Source organism: Medicago truncatula, chromosome 2, assembly GCF_003473485.1.
Source record: "Medicago truncatula cultivar Jemalong A17 chromosome 2, MtrunA17r5.0-ANR, whole genome shotgun sequence".
NCBI classification, from domain to species: domain Eukaryota; kingdom Viridiplantae; phylum Streptophyta; class Magnoliopsida; order Fabales; family Fabaceae; genus Medicago; species Medicago truncatula.
In genome coordinates this window covers 25,560,917-25,575,169 of record NC_053043.1, presented here as the reverse complement: position 1 = coordinate 25,575,169, position 14,253 = coordinate 25,560,917, and the positions used below count along the sequence as shown (strand labels likewise).

General features: G+C 35.0%; 1 non-coding gene across 1 annotated transcript; it reads right to left on the bottom strand.

The window, feature by feature from the left end:
• Positions 1-8,366: 8,366 nt before the first annotated feature.
• Positions 8,367-8,473, bottom strand: LOC112418404 (small nucleolar RNA R71). Its single transcript, XR_003008618.2, has one exon. It is a non-coding gene; the product is annotated as a small nucleolar RNA R71 (small nucleolar RNA).
• Between the last annotated feature and the right edge of the window lie 5,780 nt (positions 8,474-14,253).

The window sequence follows — 14,253 nt, the reverse complement described above, 5'->3', positions numbered from 1 at the left end:
AGAAGGAACAAGGAAGAGAAATTTAGATGGAAGTAAAAAAGAATATTTTGTTTGTGATAAGAAGGAAGGGAAAGAATAATACAAGTTGACAAAAAAGGAATAAAAAAATTCGATGAGCTTTTGTAAAGAAATTCCAATCTTTTTACCATTCAATTTGGATCCCACGTACAATGCCGAGTAGTGGTTATCAATTTGCATTGGCGGATCTTATATATTCTGATTGTGACAATAATATTTGGTAAACTTATTTTTTTAAGAAACAAAAATGATACATATTCACATCAAACCAAGGCGTCTCTTTAGCATAAGGTGTATCAAAGAGGGCGCTCAAAATACAACGTATGACAACCAAAACATCAAAACAGACAAGCAGGACTAGCCAATACCCAAACAAAACAGACGGTCTGATCGCCACCGCTGACAACCAAAAACAAAAGCAGCATTATTAGCACGCAACCACCAATAGGAGTGGAATTTAACCTTCTCAACAATCTCCGGAATAGGAGAAGAAAAGTTATTAAATATTCTATTATTACGTTCCTTCCAGATAAGCCAAACACAGAGAAGCTAAATGAGCAGGAGAAAAGATCGCATAGTTTCTTGCTCCTTACATAATTTGTAAATTGAAGAAAATGAGCACCGAGATTGTGATGATCAACACCTAAAAAACCAAGTCAAGCTCGAACTTGCTGCCAAATAGAACCAAAAGTAGCACAATGCAAGAACAAATGATGGGTGGTTTCAGCATGACCGCAACCCGCCACGCAAGCAGTGGCCTCGTCAGGAATGATACCACGAGTGTGAAGGTGAGAAAAACACAAGAAGGGGGGTTGAACTCTGTTAACTTTTTCTTATTTTTCTCCTAAGCTGAAAACACTGATCAGAAGCAAATAGAGTTATGCTTCTTAAGTGATTTCCAGAACTAAATAGCAGCGGATAAAATAGAGAGAGAGAGAGAGAGAGAGAGAGAGAGAGAGAGAGAGAGAGAGAGAGAGAGAGAGAGAGAGAAGAAAGACACATAGCAATTATACAGGTTCCTTCCACAAACCGAAAGTAGTCCTATCCCCTTGCACTTCCAAGGAGAGTTCACTAAAATGTAATATCTGATTACAACTGCTCACTGCTAAAACTAGCAAGAGACTTCAAATGCTCAAGCACAACTGCAAGAGACTTCCTATGTTCCTGAACACAATCAAGAGAGTTCTAATGCTGAAGCACAACTACAAGAGACTTCTAAATTCAAACAGAATTACAAAGAAAATTGTTTGAGGTTGAACACTTGATATACAATCAATGGTGTTCACAATACAAATCAGATACAGACTCTTAAGACTCTAGAATTTCTAAGATATGATGAACTTTGATAAGAATTCTAAGTGAACTTTTGATGCAGAACAATTTTAACAGAGTTTTGGCGCTTTCAAATTGTTGTGGAGTCTTGCCATTCTCTAAGTCTTCACTCCTTTATATAGAGGTGTGAAAGAGACGTTGTGAATTGTCAGGACATCAAAATAGAGTCGTTTGAAGCTTTGATCAATCACCAATGATCTTTTGCATGATATGGTTATTGTCCTATGAAGGATCAATTTCAAATCCATTCCTAGTATGTAGGAACATTGTAGCAGGCAGAGCTGTTATCTTTGTCTTGTAGCAGAGACACAAACTTCGTAGTGGAGATAGTGGTTGTACACTTCGTACAATTGTACTATGTCAACGCTCTTCAAAGAACAAGCATCCAATGGCTTCAAATCCTTTCAAAATAGTCGTTGCTTCACTTTTACAGTCTTCTACAATGCTTGGACGAGATTAAATCCATTGAACAACCTTTGAAGCTTTAAGTTTTGCATCTCCTGATGAACTTTAGCTTCTGGTTATCTTGCTTCTGATGACGTCATCACTTCAGGAGCACTTTTGTCTTCAGGAGCACTTCTCTTCAGACGCCTTAAGCTTACTTTTTGTTGATTCCTTTGCTCTCTTTTGTTCTTCCAGAACCTAATAATGATATCAAATTTTTGTCTATGGTCCTGTACACTTGAACAAATATTAGCATATCCAATTGACAATTTTTAATACCTTGTTATCATCAAAACTCTTAAAGTGTAATGTTAAACACATTTTGTTCCAACAATCTCCCCCTTTTTGATAATGACAAACATTAGTATTTAAAATGTGCAATTATTGTTAATCTAATTAACAAGTTGACTATAAGGGTATGAGGTTTGTAAGCTCCCATTGAGTTCAATAGTACTTTAAGGTGAGGTTTGTAAGCTCCCCCTGAGTTCTATCCATGTTAATTAAATTCATCATTTAAGAACGAAACAACACTCAGAATAATTTCACATTAATAGACTAAAAGATAAGAAGTAGGTCCTATTAATTTAACTTGTTTAGAATTAAATTAATAGGGCTTACATCTACTCCCCTTTTGTCATCAACAAAAAGTATAAAAAGTAAAGACAAAAAGAAAAAGATGAGAAAAACGAAGTGAGATATTCTATAAAACAAGATATAAGTCAGAGCATTGAAAATAGTTCAGAAGCATAAAAATTGATAGATCAGAAGCACATATAGTTCAGGAGCAAAAACATGCAAAGATAAAAACAAAACAAATAAAGAAGCTAAGGGTGTGCAACTAAGGTTGGGTTCGTTTTTGGAACATTTCCATCATCTGCTTCAACATCTTGTTTGTCTCTTCTTGTTGTTGCTTCACTTCTTGTTTAAAAGCCTCATTACTTTTAAGAAAATTTTCATCTATGATTCTGGCTTCTTCCAATTTAGCTTCTGTGGATGACTTGTATTCAAGCAAAAGTAGATTCTGATCCATGAGTTCTTTCTTCGGCTTCTTGTTTTCTCTTTCCAAATCAGCATTTCTTTGCACCAATTCCAAACTTGTTGAAGCTGATTTGAAGTTGATCTTGTTTAACCAAATTAAATCCAATTCATTGGGATGCACACCAGTAGGAATGAAATCAGTAGCATTTCTTTCTCTTAAGCATAAAAAGATTTTGCACCCAATTTCTTATAACTTTAACTTATGTAAGTTGTTATCAACCCCTTTTAGCCAGTCTTGAAGCTTCCTTTCAGCAGTGTCTTGAGGCCCATGCACTGCTGGTTCACTAACCACTTCTGCATCAGCAGGAACAAAACTTAAAGGTTTGATCATCGGTGGTTGGAAAGGGTGATCAGTAGGCAGTCTTTCAAAGACTTGGTTTCTCATCTCACACATCTCACCTATCTTATTCAGAATAGTTGGGTAGATAGGCTCATAGGGAATTTTTCAGTAGGCTCTTTGTGGAGTTTGGTGGATGGTGAAAGACCTTTGTTAATAGATGTATAAATTTGGCCTAAAGGAATATCATCATAGCTAGATGAGGTTGAGGAGGATGATAGTGTGGTTGAGAGAGAGACAAAGGTAGAACTAGATTCTATATTAATAACATCATTACAGTTTGGAGAATCAGGATCACCTCTTGAAGCTTCTGGATTAACAGCTTCTGAACCACCAACATCAACCTTCTGAGCCTCTTCAGAAGTCTTCACCAAATCACCAGAAATCATTAACAAACTCTCAGCTTCTGAAGTCACCAAGTCTTGTACTTCTTCAGCAGCCTTTACAACCTACAATGCACTTATACCAGTCACCAATTATTACCTTAATTCATCAGATTACCTACTCTTTCAACAATCAAATTGCAATTCAAAACCCTAACTTCTTTTTAAAACTCTAACTTCTTTTCACAAGCCTAACTTCATTAACATGTTAATTTCAAATTCTAAAACTTTAACCTACATTAACATGTTAACTTCTTTTAACATCTTAATTTCAAATCTCAGAATCACATACTCAAAATTATTGAAGGTTAGTCTCACCCTTACCTTAATTTAGATGAACGAAGCTCTACGATCTCTCCGGTTCTTCTCTTCTCTTGTTTTCTCCCTTTTTGTCCAAAACTTTTTGTTTCACATGAAAACTATTCTGACTTAGGTTTTCTCCTATTTATTCCCTCAGCCCTCTTTATCTTATTTCCACTTATTCCACTAAACTCTCTAAATTCTCAAAACAGCCCTCACAACTTAATCTTATTTTATTTCAAATCTTATTCTATTAAATAATAAAATAACACCACTTAATAAAATAACTACACACCACATAATCATTTTAATCACATAAATCATATAAATAGACTCTAAACTCAATAAAATAAATAAATATTAAAATAGGGCGTTACAACTCTACCCTCTGATGAGTGATTTATTATCTATTTTAATATATTATTTAGTTTCGTTTTAATTAGATTTAAGTTTATTTTATATTAATATTATTTCCTTTTTGAACTATTTTACTACAATTGCATATTGTTATATTTCAGGAACGAATATTTGATGGATTGAGTCTTGGAGCAAAAGAAAGGGGTTTTGGAGCTGATTTGGTACGAAAATACGAAGATTCGGAGACAAAAATATATCTCCCTCAAGTCAGAAACTTGGCACGGCCCGTGCTAGGCTTGGCACGGCCGTGCCACACTCCAGAACTACTTTTGCTGCTTTTGCTTAGATTTTAAGCTACTCTGTTTTAGTTTACTTGTGGAAAATTCTAGTGATTGCTTAGATTTTAAGTCGAATGTAAACTATAAATAGAGTAGCTGTAACGCCCTAGTTGTTATTTATTTTATTTTGAATTATTTGGAGTCTCATATGTGATTTTATATGATTTTTGGTGATTTATGTGGTGTGTGCATTTTAATATATGGTTTATTATAATAATAACTAAAATAAGTGGAAATTAATATTAATTTAGAAATTAGGGAGTTAATTAGGATTTAATAAAAATTAAGGGAGTTTAATGAAATAGGGGAAGTTATAGTAGGAGTTAGAAAAAGAAAGAAAAACAGTCAGAACGTTTTTATGTAAGAAAACTAAGCTTTTGGGAGAAAAGGGAGAAGAAGAGCCAGAGCAAGAGAGGAGAGCCTAGAAACCGATTCTTGCTGTATAATCTTTCTGCAAAACTAAGGTAAGGGTGAGACTATCTCTCAATAATCATAATCTATAATTTCTGAAAATTGACCTAATTGCATAGTTTTGGAAAATAAATTGAGAGTTAGGGTTTGATGATGATTCTGAAGGGAAATGGGTAATGATCATGTTAATTCTCTTGTAATATAATCTTCAGAATGAAAACTTAATCTTTGTTGTTGCTGTGATCATAAGTTGATTGAAATTTATGAGTGATTGGATGAATTGATGAATTTGTGTATGATGGTGGAATGATCTGTAATTGTTGTTGTTGATGGCTGTTTTGTGTTCCTTTAGATGCCTAGTTGTATATAGGACCTGTAAACATCTGTTGGAAACCACTTTGGGTGATCAGGGGATTTAAATTGGGTTTTTGGAGTGAGAAGAGGTCTGAAACCATAGGTTTTGCACTGGCCAGATGATTGGTCGCTTAAGCGAAGCAGACGTCGCTTAAGCGAGCATTCAAGCAAGCTGCCCAAATGCGATTTTACCCGTTCGCTTAAGCGAACAGTGAGCGAGCTGGTAAGCGAAAACTAAGTTTGATTCTGCCAAGGATTCACGCAAGCGAACTGTAAGCGACCCTGTGAGCGAAAAACCATTTTGATTCTGTCAGAAGTTCGCTCAAGCGAACCGTGAGCGAACCGTAAGCGAGCTGAACCCAGACCTACTGTAAGCCGGTCGCTTAAGCGAAGTGAGCCTTAGTCAGCCTCTTTCTGAACTTTTGCTTCGTGCACGAGGGGACTTCTTGAGCATTCTAAAATATTTCCTTTAACTTGTATATCCCTTGTATAGGTATCAGAATCCTACTAGAACAAGCCGGTGATCGAATTGGTTGATGTTAGTGAATTTTGGAGATGATTGAGTAAGAAATCAAGTGAATGTATAACTATTGAATGAAATTGATGTATGCGCATAATTATAATTAATTGTGTATGTTCTGGATTGTTAGAACTCTCGGAGTAGTAAGTCATATGAGATATATGTGTAGTTGAGTTGTATGTAGATATACACAGGTTGGGTTAGTTGCATAAGCATCAAAGTGGGAGAGTTTCGGCTCTAGAACGCCTTGTCGTTCAAAGCGGTGGAACACTAGTTGTTCAAAGCGGTGTTGAGCGGTGAGGACTTAGGTCCTGATGAGAATGCTTTAACCATTCGACAGCGGTGTGGGTCACGGTCCTGATTATGGTACCACATGCATAGTTGCATTTATCGAGGAGTATTAGGGGGATGTCATGTCATTTCATGAGTTGCTATTGTTGATTGGAGTGTGATATCTGGATGATTGTTGTTGATTATGAAACACTTATGACTTTTGAAATAATCATTGATATTGTAGGGTGTTAGATGTCAATTGATGTTATTATATATTATTTTTATTGACTGAGAATCTCACCCCTTCTGCTTGAAAACGTTGTCCTTCCTATAGGTAACTTGTAGGTGATCCTGAGTAGTAGGTGGTGGCTCAAAGTGTCTAGGGCTTTGATACGTGGGATGAAATTTTATTGTTTTCTTTCATTCCTATGTATCAAATTTTGGATGATGATGTTGTAGCCCTACGTTTTGTTGGATTTTTCTGGTTGAGGCTTTTATGCCAAGATGTTTTAAGGATGTTTAAACGGTTAATGTTGTTGCTTAAAGACAATTATTCCGCTGCAGATTAATGATATTTTTGATGAAGGCTTATTAAATAGTTTATATTTCATTTAATAACATTTTGTAAATGAAGTGTGACATGCCCGTTTGGGATTAGTACTCTAACGCGTGTTTATTTTATTAAATAATTGATATTTGGGAACGGGGTGTTACAATAGTTAGTGATTGCTTAGATTTTAAGTCGAATGTAAACTATAAATAGAGTAGCTAGCCATCACAAATATTCATCTTTTGTTCTCGGAAATAAAAAGTGACAATTGTTTCTTTGAATAAAAGTTCAACTTTACTTTCTTGTTATTTACTTTTCTCTCTTCTTCTCTATGTCTACAATGAACGTTAGTGAGTAGACTTCTCTTTGTCTTGGGATTGTTGGATAAGTCTAAATGACATAATCCTAATCAAACCAAGCTCTAAGCCTTAATCTTATGTAACCCTAATTTCTTATCTAAATTCACCGCTTTAACATGGATCAACCATTATCAAACTGTGGAAACGAAAGTGGAGGGTTTGATAATTGTTTATCCATCATCTCAAATATCAATTCATAAAACGAAAGTGGAGCTTTGATATTCGAACAAGTGAATTTAGACAAGGATTTCAAAGGCAACGAAATAGTCTTTGAAATCTTTGAAACATATAGTTTCGATCTACAAGGGAACTAATAATGATCAAGTCAGCAAAATAGGCTTGGTTGTTAGAGGAACCAGAATCTAATAGTAATCAAGTTAGCGAAATAGGCTTGGTTGCTAGAGGAACAAAAGAGAAACTGTTTTGAGAAATTAGGTTTAACATAAAGTTATAAGCTTATAATTTGGTTTGTGAAGGACTTGTCATTTAGATGAACCAATAATCCCAAGACTTTTATCTTTTCTTTTGTTATTTTTCTTTTAATTAAAAATACAAACTTTTCTACCTTCTAAACCTTCGGTCTAATTATTATTTAAAGTTAATTGAATTCCTAACTCCCTGTCGGAACGATACTCATCTTTTTACTACTTCGGTAAGACCGTGCACTTGTGGTTTTATCCCATCAAATTTTTGGCACCGCTGCCGGGGAGTTATTGTAATTTGATTAACTTTTTAATAGTAGTTAGTCTAAAAATAATAATAATAATAATACAAGTAAATAAAATATATATATATATAATATTTTATTTCTTTTTCTTATCTCTTTATTTATTTTTTATTTATTTATATATATATATATATATATATAATATCTCTCTCTCTCTCTCTCTCCCCCTCCCTTTCTCCTTATTTTATTTATTTTATTTTTTATTTTCTATCTTTAACCGTTTTGATTTCAGGCAAGGCTCAAAGAAGATAATAACAATATGGATAAGAAACGTGCTCTCAAAGAGTATGCAATCACATCTTCAGATAAGCCGTACGATGCTATTGTGTACCCAACGGTTGAGGGTATTAAATTTGAAATAAAGCCTGCACTTATTTATCTAGTGCAGCAAAATCAATTTTTCGAATCACCCACTGAGGATCCGAATCTTCATGTTTCAAATTTTTTAAGACTCAGTGGAACTTTGAAGGCAAACCAAGAGGCCGTAAGGCTGCACCTCTTTCCTTTCTCTTTGAGGGATAGAGCTAGTGCTTGGTTTCATTCATTGCAAATTGGTTCCATCACTTCATGGGACCAAATGAGGAAGGCATTCCTTTACCATTTCTTTCCCCATAGTAAAACTGCTCAATTGAGGAGTCAAATCACTCAATTCACTCAAAAAGATGGTGAATCTCTTTACGATGCGTGGGAGCGTTTCAAAGAAATGCTTAGGCTTTGCCCCCATCATGGTTTTCAGAATTGGCTTATTATCCACACTTTTTATAATGGTCTCTTATTTTCCACAAAAATGAATGTTGATGCAGCTGCAGGTGGAGCTTTGATGAATAAAACTTACACAGGAGCATATGACTTGATCGAGAACATGGCAAAAAACCACTATCAGTGGACAAGTGAGAGAGTTATCACTGAAGGTACTCCTCCACCCTCTAAAAAAGAGGCAGGTATGTACCAGATTTCTACCCTTGATCATCTATCTACTAAGGTAGACACACTTCTTCAAAAATTTTACTAGAAAAATATGCTATGGAGCAATCCAAGCAATTTCAAGAACTTAAAAATCAAAATGGATTTTTGAATGACTCTCTTGTCAAGCTTACATCTAAAGTGGACTCCATTGCTACTCACACTAGAATGCTAGAAACTCAAATCTCTCAAGTAGCCCAAAAAGTAGCTACTTCCTCTCAAACCCCCGAAGTCTTTCCAAGTCAAACTGAAGCCAACCCCAAAGGCCTTATAAATGCCATTCAACTTAGGGACGGTAAGCAGTTGGAGGACCCCATTATGAAAACTAAGACAATTGAGGGTGAGATAGAGAGTGAAAAGCAACAAGGTGAGAAAGTCATAGGAGAGAGTGATAAGCCAATCGTTTCACCACCTTATAAACTCAAAATCCATGTCCCACAAAGGCTTGCTAAGCCTAACATCATAGTGATTTAGAGTTTTTCCACCCCTTGTGTGATTAAGAGTGAAACCATTGAGAAAGCAATGTGTGATTTGGGAGAGAATGTCAGGTTGATGCCACTATCCCTTTGGGAAAGATTGGATATTGGGTAGAGAAACCTTCTAATCGTCAAGCTAATGACTCTAAACGAGCGCTTCTTGGGAGGCAACCCATGAGTTTTATTGCTTTTACTTTGTTTGTCTTGCGTTATTTTAATTTGTTTTGTAGGTATTCGTCCAAATATGATGCGAAAAAGTGAAAGAAATTTGAAGCCGTTGACCAGAAACCAAAAAAAAAATCTCTTCTCTCTTTTTCCAGAGAGTTGGCACGGCCGTGCCAACCCATCAGTAAAAAAAGAATTTTTTTTTTCTTCCCTTATTCAACCAAAATAACCTCTTTCATCCTTCCTCCATAAACTTCACCAACATTCATCCACCCACACCCAAACCAAGCTAAGGTCAATGACATCAAAAAAGAAAGGTGAGAAGATTGAAGCCTCCGAAAGTGGCGCAAGCAAGAAGCAATCAACAACCCAAATCATGGGATCCAATTCAAGGATTCCGAGCAAAGAAATATGTATAATTCTCTAATCCCTAGAACTATCTCTCCTTGCAGGTACCCTGATGTTAATGCTTTGGATATACTAGGAATAGATGAACATGTGATTAGGCTATTGAATAGACTTCACAACCCTGTGCTTAGGTACCTTCAAAGGGTTATGGCTTGCACCATATGGGGTAGCAAAGAGGTATGAATGATAAGGACTGTTGAGCCGTTTATGTTGTGGGCTATGCTTTATAACCACCATGTTAACATTTGCTATTATTTGATTTATTATCTTGTTTCAATTGGTAGAAAGAAACCGGATATAAAGGTGATATAGTGGTAAGTGGAATCATCACTTTCATTGTTAAAGAAAATTGAGGTAAATGTGAACAAAGGGATAAATAGGATTGAGGGAAACTACTATCTAGACTTAGAAACCCTCACTGCTATTTTTTTCAGAATCCATGACCCTTCTCACAATTACCAATATGAGTGGAGAGTCAATAATGCTAATTGCTTGATTATTCTACCTAATTCGGATATTACTAATACAGAGGTGGTAGAAAACTTGGTTTTAACCCACAGGTACACAATGATGTTGATGATGGTGGTGATGAAGAGGAGGTAGGTGCAAACTTGCACCATTAACAAGTAGCCGGTGGAAACTATAATGATGAACGGTGGGCATGGATGCAAACCGAAGTTCAAAGAACATGCACCGAGCAACAAAGACAAGGTGTTGAAATGATCGGGCTAAGAAACGATGTCCTAAGGGGCAATCAAATAAATGAATACAACAATCAAATGTTCCGATACATGATGCAACACCTTCACCTCCAAGGTCTACCTTATGGACTTCAATAAAATTGTGAGCTCTCCTCTTCCTCTACTCTTCTCTACTTCTCTTCTTTCTTCATCATCTTCTCCTTTTTCTTCTTCTTCTTCTTTTAAATCATTGAGGAGAATGCTTCTCCTAAGTGTGGGGGAGCCTAATAAAGTGTCTTGAGTCGTAGTGTTTCCAAACTCCCTTGAACTTTATTCTTTTGTTTTGTTTTTTTGTGAAAGGCATGATTAAGTAGCTTGTTTTTATTGAAAAATTATGACATAAATTTTTGTTGTCTCCTCTAAATTGGTTGTTGTACATGAAAGTAAACTCTTGTGTTTTAAGTTTTCTTGATATACCCACATCTTATTTTAAAGTGAATTAATTCTACAATGTAAAAAAAAACAAGTTGCTTCCCTTGAGTAAGTGTATGAATAGGTATTTCAAGGTTGCATTATTGAATCTAGATTGGGGAAGGAGATAGGCCCTCCGACTTCCTACGTGAAGATGATGTTTTAAGGGGCACCACTGAATCTAGATTGGGGAAGGGGGTAGGCCCTCCGACTTCCTACGTGAAGGTGTTGTTTTTTAAATAAATAATGTTGAAATTCCAAAAATGTGCAAATGGCAAAGATAAAAAAGATCGCAAATACTCCCATCTCTCTTATATGAAATAAAGAAAGAGTTTTTCTTGGTTGGTTTAGTACTAAGATTAGAACATGTGTCCTCATAATATCTATCTTATACAGGAGCAAGAAAAGGGTTGGACTACACACGCGCACTCACTTGAAACTTAATTTTTGGGTTGAATAAGGTTTACAAGAAATGCTTGAGTTTGTGATTAGTGTACGCTTAAAATTAAAGCCCTTGAGGAGACATGTGTTTTAATTAAATTGTCATATGATAATATTGTTTATGCTACCATGTTTATGCCTTTTGCTTGAGGACAAGCAAAGATTCAAGTATGGGGGAGTTTGATGAGTCATTTATTATCTATTTTAATATATTATTTAGTTTCGTTTTAATTAGATTTAAGTTTATTTCATATTAATATTATTTCCTTTTTGAACTATTTTACTACAATTGCATATTGTTATATTTCAGGAACGAATATTTGTTGGATTGAGTCTTGGAGCAAAAGAAAGGGGTTTTGGAGCTGATTTGGTACGAAAATACGAAGATTCGGAGACAAAAATATATCTCCCTCAAGTCATAAACTTGGCACGGCCCGTGCTAGGCTTGGCACGGCCGTGCCACACTCCAGAACTACTTTTGCTGCTTTTGCTTAGATTTTAAGCTACTCTATTTTAGTTTACTTGTGGAACATTGTAGTGATTGCTTAGATTTTAAGTCGAATGTAAACTATAAATAGAGTAGCTAGCCATCACAAATATTCATCTTTTGTTCTCGGAAATAAAAAGTGACAATTGTTTATTTGAATAAAAGTTCACCTTTACTTTCTTGTTATTTACTTTTCTCTCTTCTTCTCTATGTCTACAATGAACGTTAGTGAGTAGACTTCTCTTTGTCTTGGGATTGTTGGATAAGTCTAAATGACATAATCCTAATCAAACCAAGCTCTAAGCCTTAATCTTATGTAACCCTAATTTCTTATCTAAATTCACCGCTTTAACATGGATCAACCATTATCAAACTGTGGAAACGAAAGTGGAGGGTTTGATAATTGTTTATCCATCATCTCAAATATCAATTCATAAAACGAAAGTGGAGCTTTGATATTTGAAAAAGTGAATTTAGACAAGGATTTCAAAGGCAGCGAAATAGTCTTTGAAATCTTTGAGACATATAGTTTCGATCTTCAAGGGAACTAATAATGATCAAGTTAGCGAAATAGGCTTGGTTGTTAGAGGAACCAAAATCTAATAGTAATCAAGTTAGCGAAATAGTCTTGGTTGCTAGAGGAACAAAAGAGAAACTGTCTTCAGAAATTAGGTTTAACATAAAGTTATAAGCTTATATTTTGGTTTGTGAAGGACTTGTCATTTAGATGAACCAAAAATCCCAAGGCTTTTATCTTTTCTTTTGTTATTTTTCTTTTAATTAAAAATACAAACTTTTCTACCTTCTAAACCTTCGGTCTAATTATTATTTAAAGTTAATTGAATTCCTAACTCCCTGTCGGAGCGATACTCATCTTTTTACTACTTCGGTTAGACCGTGCAATTATGGTTTTATCTCATCACCCCCTTAAAAGAATTTCGTACTCGAAATTCAAAGCACAAAAAAAAATGAGTTCAGTCATTGCTTAAATATCTTAAACTATGTATAACAAAATAGAAACTTCAACAATACCCAAAAACCACATTAAAGTTAGTCAGTCAAACATGATCACATAATAAAACATAACCATTATTTAGAAAAACACAAAGATAGTATTCAACTGTCCCAAACGACTCAACTACTTGGCCGGACGGACCGGCCTGCTCTGATACCAATTGTAACACCCCGTTTTCCCAAAGTGAAAATTTCACATAAAAATCAGAGTATTTCAACATAAACGGAATGTCACACTTCTTTTCATAAAATCATAAACGGAATAAAATAACTATTTATCCTTCAAATTCAACAACATATCATTTATTACTTCGTAGCGGAAATTATTTCAACGTTTAAAACAACCTTGGCACAAAAGCCTCAATGTAAAATCTCATCAACAGAATTCCAACAACATGTTCATAAAGCTTCATAAAGTAATATGTAAGGAACAGAAAGCAACAACAAATTTCCCATCCTGTTACGTATCAGAGCACCTTAGACACACATGAGGAACATAAATTCATTAATTGCATTTAACAACTTAAACTTCATCAATTAATAATAATAATTCTTCATGTAGTACTTCATTAAATCATCAATCAACTTCTAGTCATCATTAATATCATTTTCATCAAATATATACATCATCATATAGCACATAATAATCAAATCATAAGCAACATAGATCATCACATCATAAACATCATCTTATAACATCATATACTTCACATCATAAACATCATCTTATAACGCATAATAATCACATCATAACCATCATCATATAACAACATAAACTTCACATCATAAACATCATCATATAACAACATAAACTTCACATCATGAACATCATCACATAACACATAATCATCATATCATAAACATCATCATATAACAACATAAACCATCACATATACATTCATATAATAATTCATAAATCATGAACAAAATCATGTAACATCATATTCATCAACATATAACAACACCTACAAACTCAACCAACAACAATGACAACAACTCAACCAACAACAACGACGACAACTCAACCCACAACGACGACAACAAATCAACCAACAACAACGACTATGCAACGACACAACGACAAATGTGACAATGCACATGCATGTGGTACCATTTTCAACGTGTTGAATGACTAAGCATTTCGGGGCATGAGCCCTCAACAATTTGAATGACAAGGCATTCCAGGGCATGAGCCCTCAACAGTTTGAATGACAAGGCATTCCAGGGCATAAGCCCTCAACAATTTGAATGACAAGGCATTCCAGGGCATAAATCCTCAACAGTTTGAATGATAAACATTCCAGGGCATGAACCCTCAACAATTTGAATGACAAGGCATTCCAGGGCATAAACCCTCAACAGTTAAATGATTAACATTCCAGGGCATGACCCTCAACAGTTTATAAG